General features: G+C 51.5%; 1 protein-coding gene and 1 long non-coding RNA gene across 5 annotated transcripts in view; one reads left to right on the forward strand and one right to left on the reverse strand.

The window, feature by feature from the left end:
• Positions 1-14,402, reverse strand: part of Sh3pxd2a (SH3 and PX domains 2A) — a 204,439-nt gene that overhangs the window by 187,352 nt on the left and 2,685 nt on the right. The gene's annotated exons all lie outside the window — the stretch shown is intronic.
• Positions 7,679-13,469, forward strand: Gm52384. Of its 2 annotated transcripts, none has more exons than XR_003952862.1 (3): positions 7,679-8,724; positions 10,264-10,436; positions 11,969-13,469. It is a non-coding gene; the product is annotated as a predicted gene, 52384 (long non-coding RNA). The 2 variants fall into 2 exon arrangements; XR_003952863.1 differs by having other exon boundaries at positions 11,975-13,469.

The raw sequence follows: 14,402 nt of genomic DNA on the forward strand, positions 1-14,402 counted from the left end.
AAAGAGCACCTAACAGATGACTGCATTTATATGTGATGGCTAGAAGATACTGGTCCAAAGACAAAAGGTGTGTTCATAGTTGCCAGTGGCTAGGGACCAATGGGGAGGGGGCATCATGACACATTCTGCAGTTGACTATCACAGTGCAGTTGTCTAACACTGTGAATATTAGAAGTCATTGAACTGTATAGATTTCATGGGCCATTTGCACACTATAGGAATTACATCTCAAGAAAGCTGGCCACACACACATACACACACACACACACACACACACACACGGACACACATACACACGCACACACTCCTCTTTTATTTTCTCAAAAAGTGTTTTTACTACCTTAAGAATGTCTATTTTTTCACTATCATTTCAAACACTGTCTCAGAAAGCTTTTAATGTGCAGGACCTCTAACTCCCTGCTTTGCAAATAAAAATTTCACAACAAACAGTGTGTCCTGCATGCCCTCCTGGGCACAGGGGCCAGCAGCCAGGTCCTTCCGTGCCTTCCTTCCACGTTCCTCCCAGCCTGCCTATGCTGTGCAGACTCGGATGTCTACTGTCTCCCAGAGCTTTTTTTATTACTGTGGATTTCTTCCCAGGAGTGAGCCTGTATAGGATCGGAGTCCCTCGTTTCAGAGGCCCCACTTCTATGGCTCCTGCCTTCCTTGGCTACATCCATTCCTGCTGAGCTCCTGGAAACCTGTGTATCAAGTCTTTTCCAGTTAGTGCGTTCTGAGTGGCTCTAGAAACCGCTTCCCATTACAGCGAAAGACCCGTATAAACCATGTTCTCTTCCTCTGTGACAAGAGACAACAGACACCGCACAAAGGACTGTCTGGCCTGGGGGGGGGGGTCCCTGGTTCACAGCTTCAGTCCTACCTCCAGCACTTGCTACCAGGAGGAGTTTGCTACCTTAGTTGGTTCGGATGCTAAGTCATGGGTTCAAATACATGCTAACTCCGCTCTGCTATCACAAGTACATCCCACAGCATGACAGCACCCTGTCTCCTTTCCACGGTCATTCCCAGGTTTGACTCAGGGACAGAGCAAGCTCCCTGCTCTGTGTGAACCCTATCTGACATGAAGGCCCCTCATCACGCCTTACAGCTGGCTAAGTGGTTATCACAAAAAGCTTCCTGCATGCTTTCATGCTGGCAACGATTCTCAGAGCACCCCTAACGGAAGTCCCCGTCACCATCCATCTGAGGAAACGGAGTGCCCTGGGGTAGGCGGGCATCAGCTCATAGCCAGCCAGCTAGGAAAAGGGCTGGCATTCCCTCACCTGCAGGTCACCCTCCCCCTAGAACATGCCACAGGCTCCATCCTTTGTCACAGACACCATGTGGCCCTCGCAAGTGTTCTAAATATATCTCCATCAGGCCCTGGAGGCCCCGGGGCTCTGGAAAGTTGAATCCACCTGCTGTGTCTACTCAGAGAGGGCAGGACCACGCCTTGGCAGGACGTGGCTTCCTCCTCTCGTTCAATCTTCCCAACGATGCCACACCAGAGGTTCTGTTCTGTTGCCATTTCGAAGGCGAGGGAAGTGAAGCAGAGTGTTGAAGGGACTTCCCCAGGACCACACAGCAGAGGTGCTGGCTCTGACCTGTGAGCCAGCAGTCTGGGTCCAAGCCTTGAGCTCCTATTCTCATTTCTCCCTGGAATATAGCCTCCTTCTCTTCCCTGTCTATCAGAGAGTGGCAGCCTCTGGTGTTCAAAATGGAGCCATACAGCCTTCTCTTCTTGAACAAAAACAGACAAAACCTGTGTGTGTGTGTGTGTGTGTGTGTGTGTGTGTGTGTATTAACACCATGCTGGCTACTTCTTTTAAGGGGCCAGGCTCCTGGGGAGAATCCACATCCAGAGGACCTTTTTTTTCTCAAAGCCTGGAGTGCTCACACTGACACCCCAGCACCAGGGCCAAACACACTCAGGACTAACTGTTAGGTGAGATTTTTTTTTTGTTGCTGTTGGGTTTTCTCTCTTTGCAAAAGATGAGTTCTCTGTTTGGATGTTCTCATGGGGGTTCCCATGCAATCTTTCAAGAGCCTCAAGAGCTAAAAAGATGGCAGAAGTTCCCAAGAGTAAGGAGTCAGAGAGAAGCCACAACAAGCAGGCTCACAGTTGCAGCCCAGGGAAACATCCTGATGTGGTCACATCCAGTAGAAGACCTGTTTGTTCACTAGAGACAAGGCTCACAGCCCCACACAGGGGCTTCGTTACACTACCTGCCCACATCTTCCTCCACAGCTGGCAGTCTTGAGTGTTTAAAACACGTTAGCCTGCTTAGCCCTCACTGCTGGGGGGGGGGGGGTCTAGCATCCCACCTAACAGACAAGAAAAATGAGGTGCAGGGTCTTTCAGCAGCTCCCCCAACAACAAGCCCGAGTGGCAAAGTTCAAGCTCAAGTCGGGAACTTTGTCTTCAATAACTGTACCAGGGACAGAGAAGACAGCTTGACTAACAAAGCCCTGGGGTCTGGGTTGGTGGTGGAAGCCTGGAATTCCAGCACCCCTGGAAGTGAAAGCAGGAGGATCAGAGATTCAAGGTCATCTTTGCTCCAGTGTAAGCTTGAGGCCAGCCTGCTGTAATGCACTGTATCTGGGGGGGGGGGGGGGGGGGGCTGGGGGTATGTGTGTGTCTGTGTCTCTGTGTGTGTGTGTGTGTCTGTATCTGTCTGTATGTGTGTCTTTGTTTCTGTGTTTCTCTCTCTCTCTCTCTCTCTCTGTGTGTGTGTGTGTGTGTGTGTGTGTGTGTGTGTGTGGCTGGCTGGCTTGCTGTGTGTGTTTGTATGTAAAACTTGCACTGAGCCACGACACCCTGCAACAGAGGTAAAGTTAGCTGCTTTTACAAAGGAAGCTGAGGCTCAGAGTTACATTCTGTTCAAGGTCACTAGGTAAGCAGGTGGCAAAGACAAGAGCTGAGTCGATCCAGGACTCTGGACCCGATGGATCCTGGCCTCGTCCTAGGGCAGAAGGTATGAGGCCAGTGAGTGGAGATTGGGCCTGGGAGAGGGCAGGCCAGTGTACACCCCCACTAGGTAGGCTCTGTAATGCAAGGCTCCATCCCAACCCCAGTGCTACTGAACCCAAGGGAGTCAGGGCTAAGCTGTTAATAGACTGGCGTCGCAGGGGTGGAGCCAGCAACAGCTGCTGTTTATTCTGGGCCCAAGGACTAGTTAAGACCTGTTTAGTTCCAAAGAGAACAGGATAGAATGTCCTGCCCTCTCGCAAGGACCACACTGCCCCAGCCACCTGCTGGCCTTCCCCTTAGGACTAGGTGTCAAAAGAATCTTGCTAGACACCCTAAATGGCCCTCCACCAACAGGGTCCCCACCCAGGAAGACAACCCCACACAACAAAGCCAGACCCCTGCAGTGTGGCGTTCCCATAACAAATGGTTTTTCCTGTCTAAAGAAAGGAGAGGGGCTGGCCTCCTGTGGCTTTTGTGACTTTTGTCCTCTTATCCTGAGGCTTGCTGGTTAACTCCCCTCTTTCAAGTAGAGATCTATGGGGCAGCAGGGTGTGACTGAATAGGAGGATTCTCTAAAAGGCTGAGGAGCAACCAGGCAAGCCTTAGTCCCCACATTACCTCCTCCTGGCTGGTGACCATCCATAGGTCAGTCTTTGCTTGACTCTGGTCCCTTGACTGCATAGCAAGGACTGTGCTATGCCTTTCTCACAGCTAAATGAGTCAGGTACTTACAGAAGTTGGCACTATTGTATTTATTATTTAACCCCCACCCCCCACCCCCGTGAGCGCGCTCTGGAAGACAGTTTCCCTGGCCATCACAAGGTAGATTTTACGTTCCCCGGTTAGTCTGCAATGGAGTTAATTAACAGAGACACCTGGTTCTCTGGTCACAGTTCTATCTACTCCAAGGAGGACAGAGGTTTCGGTGAGCTCAGCTGATAGCATCTTGACATCACTCACATCAGATGTGTGATGGAGAGATGGACACCTGGAGAGATGTGTGCTTTAACATCCAACCACAACGGTGCTAAGCGTGGGGTGAGAGAAAAGATTTCCACGGGACAAAGCCTCAGCCCACAGGTTTCACCACACTGCTCCAGGGCCCACCATGACCTCTGCTGGATGGAATAAGGGACATGAAAGAGAAAGACTGCTGTGGTCACGCACAGCTGACATCTTGGCTTTTACTGCAGCACCTGGCACGCAGTAGGTTGAAGATTAACTTCCAGCCCATACATCTCCCTACAGATGCCAATGCTTCTGGGGTCCGGGGGTCCCCACCCACGTCACTGCTGATGGAGACTGTGTCTTCCTAGGGAGTCAGGATCAAACCCCAAGCAGTGTAGTGGCCAGTCTGAGTCTTCCACAAGACATCAGGAAGCTGGCACTGCAGAGCAGAGGAGGCCACTCCCAGGATGGGAGGGACAGGGACTCCATCCTGCCCTCTCATGCGTGTACACACACACTCTCACACCAAAACATAAACACCCCAGCCCCCTTGCTCCATCTTGGAAAGGACGGCTGCCACTCTACCTCAGGGCCTTAGCACTTGTTGGTCCCCCACGCCCCACAACTACTTTCTCTCACATACCCATAATGCCTCACTGCCTCAACTCTCAAGTCCTATTCAAAAGTCACCTCTCCTTAGGGCCATACCTGCCACCTCTCTGTACACTAGGACACCAACCCTCCTCCAATAACCGCCTCACCTACATCCATCCCTCCCTCCCTCCCTCCCTCCCTCCCTCCCTCTCTCCCTCCCTCCCTCCCTCCCTCCCTCCCTCCCTCCCTCTATTCTAGTTTGCAGTGTTTATCCCGCACCTCGTGTACAATATATTTTTATCTGATTGTTTGTGTAGTGTTTCCCTTTCCCATGAGAATATCGAGGGCACAGAGCCAGGCCACCCCATTGTGTTCACCCTGCCTGGAGCCTAGGAAACATTCCAAATACTGGACAAATGGACGACCTGTAAGTTTACAGCTTGCTAAGAGCTGACCAACCTCAGGTCACACAAAACGCTAATACCTCGCAGGAAATATTCCTAAGATGTGAGGTCAGAGAAGCTTCTAGAAGGTAATTTAAAAAAATCATGAAGGATGATAACGGTGGTAATAACAACAGCTGACACCTATCGAACCTCTGATCATCATAAAGAGTCACAAACCACATGAGCTAAGTATTAGGATGATTATCATCATTTCAGCAGAAACGGAAGCCCATGGGCTTGAACAAAGGTGACCACGTGAAACCAGCAAGGCAGAGAGAGCCAAGGCCACAACTCAGGACTGATTTTCCAAGTCCTCACCTCAGCCCACGTGGAAGAGGCTGTCAGCACCCGTCCTACATCCTCTGGCTCCCTGCTTCTGCTGGCTGCCACCCAAGTCTCTCCGGAGGTCACTCTAGGTCCTAGAGCTTGGATTTACCTTAGCAAGCGTCAGGATGAGAATGACTTAATGACTTAAACTGTCCCCTGATCCCAACCACAATGCCACGAGAGTCATCATCTCTAAAGAAAGGACAGAGAGCTGGGTGTGGTGGCGCACGCCTTTAATCCCAGCACTCGGGAGGCAGAGGCAGGCAGATTTCTGAGTTCGAGGCCAGCCTGGCCTACAAAGTGAGTTCTAGGATAGCCAGAGCTACACAGAGAAACCCTGTCTCGAAAAACCAAAAAAAAAAGAAAAGAAAAGAAAAGAAAGAAAAGGAAAGGAAAGGAAAGGAAAGGAAAGGAAAGGAAAGGAAAGGAAAGGAAAGGAAAGGAAAGGAAAGGAAAGGAAAAGAAAGGAAAAGAAAGGAAAGACAGAGAGCCCCTGGCAGCCGGATTCAAAAGTGGCTCTGGACCACTTTGAAGTTTATTTCAATTGCCAGCTGCAACCACACGGTGTTAATGCAGGGGCTCAGAGATCAGAGCGGGCAGGTGAATTGCAGCGGTCATCCATGACCCTGGGAATTCTGTCTGGGGTCCATGTGATGAGTCCCTTAGGCTCCTGCCTCCTGGGAAGCCACCAGAAGGGACATCTTAAGAGCCGTGGGGCACCCACGGCAGGATATCCCTTTTCTTGTCACTCCATTCCCTATGAGACCAGGACACCACCCTGTTCTGTACTCAGTAGACCGCACAATAGGGAGGAGATGGCCTTGGGAACACACCAGGGAGCATCCACAAGGACCAGAACAAGAGTCCAGAGATGAGAAAGGCCGAATGCTGCTGGGTTTGACCCTGCTGTGGATGCTTCCAGCCTAGTGACAGGGGATAGAGAAGTTGGATGGCACACTCTCACGTAGGGGCCCACTGTCCAGGGCAGTCCACCAACTCTCTGGTGTACAGCAGAAAACTCACTCCTCTGTCACTGCAGAGATCTGGGTTTAAGCCTTGACTTCTACCACGTAAGCACCAGGGACAGAAGAAAGATGCCCTATCTTCAGCAATGGCCAGGGTCTCCTGGACGTAAGCCCCCTAGCTCAGTGGCTGTGCTTTGCAGGGCTCCCCCATAAACTTCCTCTTGTCTCGGTGCACCCACTTCCTGGGTCTGACCCTCAGAAAGCACAGTGGGAAGCGAAGCTCTTTTGCTCTAGCTGCCAATGAGAAATGACTGACATAATTAATCCCAGCTTGAAAGCAAAGCTCAGACATTGTTCTGGGTGACTTTAACTGTGTGTGAGAAGGATCGGTGGACCAACCCACTGGGGATGAACCAGCAGCCATCCCTGCATACCCCAATCTCACCAGTAAGAGCTGGTGTCCCCTCCAAGAGGCAGTCTGTGCCAAAGCGCCCCATCAGCCCCTGCCTGGGAGGTAGAATTCAGGAGAGAGCTCCCCTCTCGGAGCCTCACGCCAGGCCTGTGCCAGGCGGCTAGGCCTCCTCTCTGCTGTCACTCAGAGAAATTCTCCCACACAGGCGAGTCCCTTAAAATAGCTTTTTGGGTTCCAGCCACCAGGAAACAGACTAAAGCTGGATCAGAACTGGACCTACCCTGAAAGGTTTACAAAGGAGTTACTTCAAAGGACAGGGACAGCCCCTATTCACTCAGAACCCCTAGGTAGGCAAAGCCATGAGGCAGGGTTTCCAACAAGGGGCAGGCTCCTTAGGACAGCACATTGGGCTTCAAAGTCCCCATGACCCCTGGGGCAGCCCTGAAGAGAGTCCAAGTGTGTGAAGTAAGGTGACAGAGACCAGGCACAGGCCAGGGGAAGGGACAAATATGCCCGAATATGTCCTTTACTGACAATGAGACTGCTACTCTCTAAACTGCAGCCGTAGTCCAATGGCATTAGAAAGGCAACTCTGATTATAAATCAGAGGTCTGGAGGTGCCTGGCACAGACTAAATGGCAGCAGTGAATGGCGGTGACGTAATACAGGCCGAATTCTCCATCAACTAAGTAGATTACTTAAGAGTGGAGGATGCTCTACCAGGCGCTGTATAATAAAAGGACAGAGGTTCAACCCAGTGCACAGCCCCTCAGTTCCTTACCCCACCTAGGAGGTACACTCATTATCACCACCCCTTCCTCCCTGGAGTTATGGTCGGATTGATAAGAGCGATCACTTTCCGCCACATCTGAAGGTCACCCACACTTTAGGGATCCCAGCGCTGGTTCAGAGGCCCTCTCTGACTTAGTGCACACAGAGGAAAGGACTCTGCCCCATCCCGTGTGTACCTCCGCCCAGGCCTGGGGAGGGTGGTTTCCTTACTGGACAAAGGGAAGTGACAGGGAAGGGGCCAAAGAAAGCCCAGAGGAGGAGCAGAAGCGCAGCTGTTTCCTCTCTGCTAACTCAGCCACCTGGGTGTCACTTCCCCCTCAGGTAAGGGTGGAGGCACGGAAATAGAAAAGTAGTCGAAGGGTTGTGCCATAGAAGATCTCCACTGAGGACCCAATGTGTGCCCAGGACAGCCCTGGCTGTGAACCTTCTCAGGAAGAAACTGGTCAGGTGAGCCTTGCTGAGAGAGTCTCCAGGCATCCAGAAGAGCTTTCTGCCATAATATTGCCTGTACCAACTTAGGAAGATACAGCTTGGAAAGCCAGGGGGCCCCTTTCATACCTGACGCATCCCTCTATGAGGCAGGTCCAAAGGGCAGCAGCCATTCTAGATAGGCAAGGGGACTGTAAAGGGGGAAAAGGTGACTTGTTCGTGGAAAGCCAAGCAACCAAGGCCTCAGACTGAATGGCCTACGACCATCTAGTCCTTCTGGGAGTGAAATGTGCTACTTGGAAGCAACCGAATCTACAGACAAGGCACGTTCGGGAGTCTTGGGACCTGGTGCAGCTATGAGGTTAGACATTCTCACCTGTACCCTGTGGATGCCGGCAGCAGCTTTATAAAGTGTGAAGCTGTTTGGAGAATATCCTTTGGCACGTATGAAGTATTACACACAAGGCTATCACCATCATACAAAGAAGACAAGGCAGAGAGAACACTAAGAGCTAAAAGTGAGGGAGGAGTGCTGTGTGTGTGTGTGAGAGAGAGAGAGAGAGAGAGAGAGAGAGAGAGAGAGAGAGAACACCTTCTGGATGTTACAGGGCCAGGGCAATCATGAATTCATAACAGTTGGGGTTACCTGAATAAGACCTGCACAAGATCAAACCAGTAGACATTCCAACATGGATGGGGCGGGGGCTCAGGAGACCCCCCCACCCCTAGCTGAAATGCTACTGACCGTTGGTAACTCCTGGAAACAGAGAGTCAGTTTTCTCAGTGTGGCCCCTGGCAAGTTGCCCATGCTCCAATGGATGGCCCCACATCGACTCACCAGTGAGTAAGTGGTTCATTAGACACTGAGTTATGGAAGGAAACGGGGCAAGAAGGTGGGGGAGACATACTGGCAGGGAGGGAGGGAGGGAGGATGGAGGAGAGGAGGGGGGTTGATCACGATACTTTGTATACGTGTATGAAGCTGTCAAAGAAGCAGTTTTAAATGGTTTTGAAAAGAGAGTATCCTAACCAGGAGCTGTTATTTCTATTAGGACAATCACCCCCAAAGAAGCAGGGTACTGGGATATAGGAGTGTACTGTAGGGGATCAAAAGACTGAAGAGATAGTATGAAACACTGTACATAAAACTTTGAGTCCAGAGGGGTGGATGTCTCCCATTGAGCTATTCAGAATCCAAGGCAAGCCCTGTCTTCGTCTCGCCACCAGACAGCTTGGGTGGAAAGGATTCCTCTGAAACGCTGCTGCCCCTGCCCCTGCCCCACCCCCACCCCCAGCCATGCACTGTTGAGATCTGAAGCAGCCACTGCCTCACTCCTGGGAACGTCCCCTTCTCCTCTGCAGCCCTGCTTCCCCAAGAGCACTGGGTGCAATCAACTTTGAAATGGCAGTCCGGCCACTAGGAGTAAAGGCTATGAACTAGAGGGGCTGGGATACAGCGAACTCAAGACCCCCAAGGCACACCTAGAAGCCCTAGCACTGACCAACACAGCCCTGCAGTCAGAATGCGTTCTTCCCCTCCCTCCCTCCCTCCCTCCCTCTCTCCGTCCCTCCCTCCCTCTTCCTTTGTATGCTTGTTCAGGTCATGAATGCTCATGCACTTGTACGTGGAGGGCAGAGGTCAACCTCCAGTGTTGTTTCACTCTTAAAATTTTCATTTTTGTGTGTGTGTATATGTATGTATTTGTGTCTCTGTGTGTGTGAGTGTGTGAGTTTGTGTGTACATGTACACGCACTCGGGTGTAAGTCATAGACAACTTACAGAAATCAATCCCCTCCATCTCCATGTGAGTCTCAGGGACCAAAATGAGGCTGTCAGAGTTGGCGGCAGGCATCTTGTCCTCAAAAAAAAAAAAAAATCCTCACGTTGGCTAGACTAGGTCACTAGCAAACTCCAAGGGCCCCGTGTCTCCACCTCCCCAGTGCTTGGCGCACTGAATCTCTTTGGCTGCCACCTGAGGACCTGACCTTCCTCATATGCTCCGTTCTCCTTCTCACCCACTGTCATGGTGGGTGAGTCCATCCTGGGTCCCGCATAAATGTTTCCTGTAGGGCGTCACTTTCCCTCCCCTGGACTGTCTTCTGGTCATTCCATTCCTCCTCTCCCAGCCAACGCTCATCACACCCAAGCCCCACCACCAAAGCGGCCGCCGCCTTCTCCATCCACCTGCCTCCCCTGGGAACTCCAGTTCACGGAGAGGTCTTCCTGCTTTGGGACTGAACCAGTCAGGCAGATTCTAATCTCGTACGTCTGACCTGCGGGCACCGTTCTAGAACCCTTGTCAGGATAAACTCATCTGATTTCTCCTGGGACCCTGGAACTGGGTCCTCTTTTCACCTACACTGTTTCACTGTTTGCAGATGTGGAAACCGAGGCACGGCGTGGCAGTGAGTGATGACAACAGGCCAGGTGACCCAGCACTGGAGTGCCTCTCACTCCTTAGGCCACTCTGCCTGGATTGGCTTGTCATCTCTCCCTGGCTCATCTCAGCTGGAGAATCAAGTGGCAGCTGGCCAACTTGTTAGGGGTCGAGGTGAGAATCACAGCCCTGCCACAGAACCACCCTAAGGGTGTGTAACTTCCATTTCGACACCTATAAAATAGGCACAAAACCACCTCCCCCACACGGGGATCGTGAAGCGCCCTCAGTGTCAGCACTGTTGCCGTGTCTGGCCCTCAAAGATCCTCAGGTCAGTTCCTAACCCGTTTGCTGTGCTTTGCAAGGTCCTGGCTGGACTCTGGTCAGCCCTGTGTATATAACAGGGTTTAGTCCCTGCTGCTACCATGGCGACTTGCCTGAGGTTATCTGAGGCCTCTCAGTGGCCTGCCCACTAGTCCAAGCCCCTGACCCTCTCCATTCACCTGCTTGCCTACAGCTCCTATCCCCCCAGCCCAACCAGGCTGGAGGCAGCTCCCACTCTGGGGACCAGCCTGTCCAAACACTGACCACCCTGTTGGAAGCTTCCATTATTTTTGGCAATTGTCAGGGCAGAGAACACCGCTGGCCCTCACTCAGAACCTATTTCCAAAGCCAGAAATCTCCACCTCGTTTCCCACACACACCCCTTGTCCTTCCTGTCCCTGGAGTTCTGTCCCGGCCCATGATCTCTTTCCTGGATTCTCAGCACTAATGACGAGTAAGCGTGACTGCTGTACGGATAACTCCGTTAGTCGTTTTATTTTCTTTAATTAGGAGGCAAAAGAGAACAGAGTTGCCTGTTAGGCTTTTCTGGCCAAGGACTCTGTGACTCAGGATGAGGAAATTAGAAGGCAATTTCCAGGGATGGCCAGGCAAACCCTAAGTCAGAAGTTCCCCAGCATCCATCCCCTAGTCCACAGCCCCCACTGCCCATTAACTCAGCTGGCCCCAGAATAGCTCTTTGGAAAACGCAATAGCCGGCGCTCATATTTCTGAAGCTGGAGCCGGTCTTACTTGACATCAAATAGGTTTATTTTTCCCTTCCCTTCCCCTCCGCCTGCCACCACACACGGTGACTCCAACCCTGGCTTGCCCTCTCCCCTCAAAATATCCCTCACACTCAACCCTGAACAGAGTGAGCCATGAGGGACGGCTGGCTCTGCTCCCTGTCCCAACGGTCTTGAAGGATGTGGTTGGTTGTTCCATGAACGGGGAACCTCATCAGCCCTGTGATTCACCACCAGATCACTTCCCTCTATAGAGAAGAAACGGTTCCCATTCGTGTGTGTGTGTGTGTGTGTGTGTGTGTGTGTGTGTGTGTGTGTGTAAGAGAGTCACACTCCCAGAAGCAGGCAGATGGGGAGCAGGCTCTGTGTGGCGCTCATCTCCTAGCTAGGAGCCTCCTTGTCCTTACCTGGAGCCTCCCCTTCTCTACCAGCCCACCAGCCCACCTTCTTTCTCTCCTCAGCTTATCAGAAATCTAACAATCTCACACTAGGCCCCAACACTAGGCCAGCACCACCTCCAGGTCTGGACAGCTGTCCTCTGTGCTCTGGTGTCATGTACACTGGGTGCTTTCCACGGGGCAGGCGGCCCAGTGTCCGTCCCATCAGACCCTCAACAGCTGGGCCTTCTTCTCTGCCTAGTTACAGGTGAGGATGCTGAGCCTGGAGTCAAGTCAGGGATCCAAGCTTGTACTGTTTGGGAGTGCCAGAGGCGGTATTTGAACCCCAATCTGCCTGCTCTCACTTCTTCCATGATTCAAGGCCCTAAAAAAGAAGGCTCTTTCCAACTCTGAGGCTGCCCTTCTCGCTCCAGTGAGGCTGGAACCATAATCTCGGGCTCAGGAAATAAAAATGAAGAGCAGAGGCATGAAGGGGTTTGCTACCGATTCCTAAACGCACCACTCCTGGGACAGCAAACACAATCTGCCATGATGGAAATCAGGGAAAATGCATTAGTCTCACAGGTCTGCCCTGCATTTATCTTTCCAGCACTCACTGGAGACAGACCCTGTTCTCCCAGGAACCTCTCCGTCCACCAGTCAAACCCAGTTTCATGACACATGATGAGCAACCTTTCCAGAAAGACAGCCCTCAAATGCCACCCTGTATCACCACTCTCTCACCGTCACACGGGTCTGAGCCTGGACTCACTCACCGACCGAGTGGGAAGAGCCCTGTCTTGGGCTTCTCCTTGGGCAGTAAACTAACCTGTGTTTACCTAGATCCCACTGAAGCTGAGTGGAATCCTAAGCAACTTTAACTTCACCAAGCTTTGGTCAATCCATCTGTAATAAGGATCAGAGCAACACACAGACACACAGACACACACACACACACACACACACACACACACACACACACACACACACACAGACACGCCAGTACAGTAAATGAAGCATCAGGCTCCCTGGAGAGCATGCCTGTTAGCATCCGGCACCATGGAAGTAGCTGCTGACACTGGCTCTTATTAGCATTCCCTAGAGTCCTGTGGAGGATCAGAGCATTCACGACTGGTATTTGTCTGAAATAAACACTCAGGGAAGGAAATGACCGTGAAAGCAAAACACCTCCCAAATCCAAACAGACATGATGTCTCCTTTGCTTCAGATAAACAAGCGTCTCCCCGCCACCATATGGCTCCAAACACACCTATACACACCTGTGCGCGCAAAGAAGTCTGCTTTCCAACTTACACCGGCAAGCCCTCCGACGGAGGTGGCTATGGTTTGCATCTGGCATCTGCAGAGCCATCTTAAAGAAACAGGGTCTGAGGCCAACGCCCGTTTACCTAAGGTCTCCCAAGCAGGGAGGCTGACCCAAGCAGCGGGTGCTCATCCTTCCCAGCCCCACCCGGGGCAGGGGCTGGCAGAGAGGAAGGAAGTGGAGTGCGGCCTGCACTACGAACAGCATGGAAGACGGAGGCTATTTGTCTGCCTTTTATAAACAGACCCAAAGCACAGAAATACACCCCCCCACCTCTTTAGCTCCCCCTCCTTGTGGGGATGTGCACACCCTCCGGTTGGTGTCCTGAGAGAACCTTTTCATGTGTTCCCCAGTGTTCTGGAGCCAGTGCTGTCCCTCCTGCATGGGCTCCAAGCCTCCCTCATCTGCAAGCTCTGGCTAATGTGCACATCCATTAAAAAAAAAAAAAAAAAACTCTGCTCTGCGATTTGCCAAAGCACAGGCTCGGCACTCCATCGAAGCAGGCATAGAAGGAGACATGCTTTCCCAGTGTGGGGTTTGCCACACATATGTACAAGGTGTCCTGCCGGCTAACCATGCTGGAATGCCTCTTTCACAACACTTGCCCTTCCAGGATGGGGTATCTACTATACAAGAGGTATAGAAAAAAAAAAAAAAACAAAACTGCCCGAGAGCCCTCCTGAACTCTTTCAATTATTGGGCACCAGTGTATTATATATCAGTGCTCAAACTGTGTAGCAGTGTATCTCTCTTCTTTGTCAACTTCAACCAGATTTGGGGTATCTTCACCCACACCACAGGCTGGAAGTCCGTCCGTTAGCCCCAGTGCTGTGACTAGGTAACCCACCTGCTTCTCTGTCATCCCCTTATCTGTTAAGTAAAAGGTTGCACCAGATGAGCCATCTGCCCCCGGCCAGCTCCACAAGGCCACAACATATAGCACACTCCGTTCATTGTTTTCTAGAACTCTGCGTGATCCCATCTGCTAGGTGACGTCACTCTCCGCCCCAAGAATCACATCATCCATTCATTCTCACACGGAAGTGGAGATGACCCAGGAAACACTCTGTCTGCAGAAAGGGAGGAAATGACCATTTCAAGGGAAGTGAACAGGACTTCTTTTGTATTTTCCACACAGTACACGTTATTATCAATCTTAAAACGCCAAGTCTCTCTTCCTTTAGGTCAGAAACTTTCTTTGTCAGAGTCTCGCCAACAGTTAGCTAATATTTGATGAGCACTCACTATGTACCCAGAACTGGGCTAAGTCCTTCCCAGGGGTGATGTCATTTAAGTCTCTTGACAGCCCTATGAAGTACACGCTATTATTACCCTCACTTTAAAAGTGAGGAACTAGAGCCTGAGAGATGGC

The sequence above is a fragment of the Mus musculus genome, chromosome 19, assembly GCF_000001635.26.
Source record: "Mus musculus strain C57BL/6J chromosome 19, GRCm38.p6 C57BL/6J".
NCBI classification, from domain to species: Eukaryota; Metazoa; Chordata; class Mammalia; order Rodentia; family Muridae; genus Mus; species Mus musculus.